The 4,026-nt window shown below is 43.9% G+C and overlaps 1 pseudogene; it reads left to right on the top strand.

The window, feature by feature from the left end:
• The first annotated feature begins 1,844 nt into the window (after window positions 1-1,844).
• LOC102848705 lies at window positions 1,845-3,130 on the top strand (annotated as a pseudogene).
• The last annotated feature ends 896 nt before the right edge of the window (window positions 3,131-4,026 follow it).

Here is a 4,026-nt window from a genome sequence, read left to right as displayed (position 1 = left end):
GATCTTCACTGAGGGCCAGTCATCAACTGTTTAAGTGTTCAATTATCAATAAGCCGAAGTCTGTGGAAGGCCATAATGGCCCTGCTTTAAGTGGTTCGCTGCTCCCGCAGCTCACCACACTGTCTCTGCCTCCGCTGCTATCTTGGATCCAAAGAACAAATTCTTAAGGGATCTCTGGTAGCCTAGTGGCAAGAAGCTGCACTGCAATCCCAAAGATGCATGGTTCAAATTCAACAGATGCTTTGCTGCAGAAGGAGGAAAATCTCCTCCTGTAAATTCAGATTCCATTTCACAGTACACAAAAAAATAATAAAATTTTTTTAAAATGGAAAAAAACCCCAAGTTCTTTCAATTTCCCTCACTCCCCCACCTGTCAAATTGTACAACCCCATGATTAATACCCCCTCGTTCTGCACATCCTCATCCCTATGCTTCTAACCTCTCCCACTGCTCTTGGATCCTTGTGCTTATTCTAAAGTAATGGTTTTATACAATATTTATCCTTGTGGAACTGAGGTAGTTCACTCAGCATAATGTTCTTCAGTACCTCCCAAGTAATAATTTACAAAATCATTGCTCCTGTGTGCTGCGTGGTATTCCACTGTGTGAATGTATCATAATTTCTCAATGTATTCATTTGTGGTTGGACATTTGGGCTATTTCCATATTCTTGTGATGGTGAATAATACTGCTATGAACATTGATGTACAAATCTTCATTTGTGCTTCAGTTCTCATTTTCTCAGAGTATATTCTAAATAGTAGAATAGCTGGGTGATATGGAATTTCTATGTTAAGCTTTTGGAGGAAGTGCCAACCTGCCTTCCAGAATGGTTGTATCATTTTACAATCCCACCAACAATGTGTAAGAGTTCCTTTCTTGCCACATCGTCTGCAACATTTATTACTTGCTTCCCTTTAAACTTTGCCACTATTAATGGGAAGAAATGGTACCTCATTGTGGTTTTGATTTGCCTCTCTCTTATCTCAGAGATTTGGTAATATCATCTCAGACAAGAGGCTTATCACAAAAGTTTACAGAATACTCCTGAGCCTCCACAAGAAAAAGACTGATAACTCAGTTATAAAATGGGCAAAAGACTTGGAAAGAATTTTCACAGAGGAAGATATTAAAATGGCAAACAGACACATGAAGAAATGCTCCAAATCACTGGCAATAAGAGTGATGCAAGTCTTTGTCACTTTTTTGATGGTGTCTTTAGAGCAAAATGTATTTTCATTTTTATGAACTTCATTTTATACTGAGATGGCAAAGAAGCTCAGTACCAAAACAAGACCAGAGACTGACTATGGGACATACCATCAGTTGTTCGTATGCAAGTTTTAAGTGAAGCTAAAAAAAAATGAAAACAAGCCCACAGGAACCAAAGTATGCTTTTGAGCATCTCTCACCTAAATTTAGGTACATATCAAGAATAGATTTTTAATTTCTCTCTCCTGGGCAGTGTGTGGGAGAATAAAGACACACCTATGTTTTTTTACGCCCTCTAAAACTTTCCGTGCTGCTTTGATCAAAGAGATTTTTCAAAAATAGCAGCTTCTTGAGACCCTGAGTTCTCGTGCTTGGAAAGGTGGAAGAGACTCTCAGGGTCAAAAGGTGCAGGTCAGAAGATTGAAATACGTGGGAAAATTAGTTTGTAAGACAAGCTCTGAAGTGGTGGTGGCTCTTTCCAGGTTCATTGTTTCTGGAGTAACATGTACATTTTTTCTCTCCTGGAAGCTGATAGAACCAAAACACAGGCAACGCCAAAGTGGTGGCAAACTTAGAAGAAATGTTTGGAGAAAGCATTTTTGCCTTCGATTGAGATAGCTGCTGGACCCACCATGGCACCTGTGAGAATCAGCCATGTGGTGTCATTTTCCTCTCAGTATCCAAAATATCCTGCGGAGAACCTACTAAATCCAGATAATCAGAGGAAACCTTGGCTCAGCTGTCCTCAGGACAAAAGTGGGCAACTGAAAGTTGAACTGCAACTCAAGAGAGCAGTTCCCATTGGCTACATTGATGTTGGTAATTGTGGCTGTGCTTTCCTGCAAATTGATGTAGGCCGTTCTTTCTGGACCCTGGACAAACTTTTCATCATCACCCTGCTCCCTGCAACCATGCTGATGTCCCAAGCTGATTCAAAGCAGGGGATGAAAGGCTCAGGTGTCCGCAAATTTAAAGATGGTGATTTCATGGCACCAGCCTCAGGTGAATCTTGGGATTGACTTTGCCTCACTTGCTCCCAACCCTTTACACGGCATGAGTCCCTTGGCCTGGCATTCCTGAGGATTAGTTCCTCTTTGGACTCCTTAGATGATCTCTTGATAGGCATCTCAGCCCCTGTGAGCTCTGGGCAGAGTCAGGGATCTTCTGATGCTCAGGAGTCTGGTCCCAGCCCCTGGCTGGCTAATACTTCCATCTGGACACATTCTTCCCAGATCCCAAGAAGAGCACCAAGGAAATTTTAGAGCTCAAGAACATGGTAAAGCAGCTACAGGAAGGGCCTCTGGGACATTCAGCCTGCATGGGCCTTTCAGCTGCCTCCAGGACACCCCTAACTCCTGTGGAAGACCCAGAAAATAACCACACAGAACCAACTCAAAGTCATCCAGATTGCTCAGACCCCAGACCAGAGGAGCAAGATTCAGAGAATGACATGGGCAGGATAAAGAAACAGAAGGCACAGGACCAAAGATTTTCTTCTAAATCTACCTCTTGGCTAAATGAGAGGAGGACAGCCCAACAGCATCCACCCCAAACCCACAGGCAGAGACGACAGCACCAAACCCAAACTCAGTACAATAGAAAGAGAAAAGTACACCAAACCCAAAGCAGTGGACAGAGACAGAAACACCAAACCCAAAACAGCAATGTCCATGATAGTGGACAGTGCCCCATTTGTGCTGGCTCCTTCACCGTTGAGATTCTCCCCCTGCATGCTGCCACTTGTGGAGAGACCTCACCACCTTCTCCAACTTCTTCCTCCTCATCACAATCTTCATCCCCACCTGTAGTGTGGATTCTCTCCCAAGAGAGCCCATCACCCAATTCCAGGGTCCAGGGTCCTGTCTGCCAGTTCCAGTTCTCAGCAGAAGAAGCGGAAGAGCATGCCAGCATGTGTTGAGAGTTCCAAGAGTCATGAGTGCTTGTGACCTCACGTCCGCTCCCCATGCTGTGATTTTATGGCTCAGGATGGGGAATCTCCACACAGACACAGCCAGAAGGGCAAACGAGGCCCAGCTGCTCGTCCTCGTTTTGCTCATCATTTCCCTCAGAATTCTGTGTGAAGGCAGCTCTGGGTGTAGCTTATTCCCTACTCCTAGTTGTCAAGACTTCTGTCACCATGGAACCCAATTATTCCAAGGATTTCGCTATTTTTTTTTCCACTTTGAAACCTCAAGGATAGGATTTTGTAATCTCTCTAGGGTTTTAGAACACAGTCCAGAAATTCTTCCCTCCCTCTTGCCCATTTTCCTGAAAGTAGAGCTGAGGCTTATAGAAAAGAAAAACAGTGGTTTTGAAGAGTAGCCTGACATTTCAGCACCTTGCAACCTTAACTCTCAGTGTCCTTTGTGAGTTCCTGTTCTGTAATTGGGTAATGGTTCTGCTAAAACAAACAAACAAGAATAGATTTCATACATTAAAGATTAATCATTTAAAGAAGATCTGGTGGCTTGGTGTTGTTATTATGTGCCATCAAGTCGCTTATGACTCATAGAGACCCTCTGTACAACAGCTCTGAACTCTGCTTTATCCTAAGGCAACCTTGCTGTCTCTGACACACCTACCCTCATTGCTCCAGTCACTGAGTCAATCCATCTCATCCAGGGTCTTCCCCTCCTGTGCTGTCCCTCCACCCTCCCAAGTATAATGTCCCTTTTCAAGAACTGGTCCCTCCTTGCAACATACTCAAGGTATGTCAGATGGAGTTTCTGAATCCTTGCCTCCAAGGGGCAGCCTGGCTTCACCCTCTCCAGGATGAACCTGTTCGTTCTCTTAGCATAGTATATTCAATACTCT

This window comes from Elephantulus edwardii, unplaced genomic scaffold (assembly GCF_000299155.1).
Source record: "Elephantulus edwardii isolate Elephantulus edwardi_28Jun2011 unplaced genomic scaffold, EleEdw1.0 scaffold00122, whole genome shotgun sequence".
NCBI classification, from domain to species: domain Eukaryota; kingdom Metazoa; phylum Chordata; class Mammalia; order Macroscelidea; family Macroscelididae; genus Elephantulus; species Elephantulus edwardii.
The sequence above is the reverse complement of the archived record's forward strand: the minus strand, read 5'-3'. Positions and strand labels throughout refer to the sequence as shown.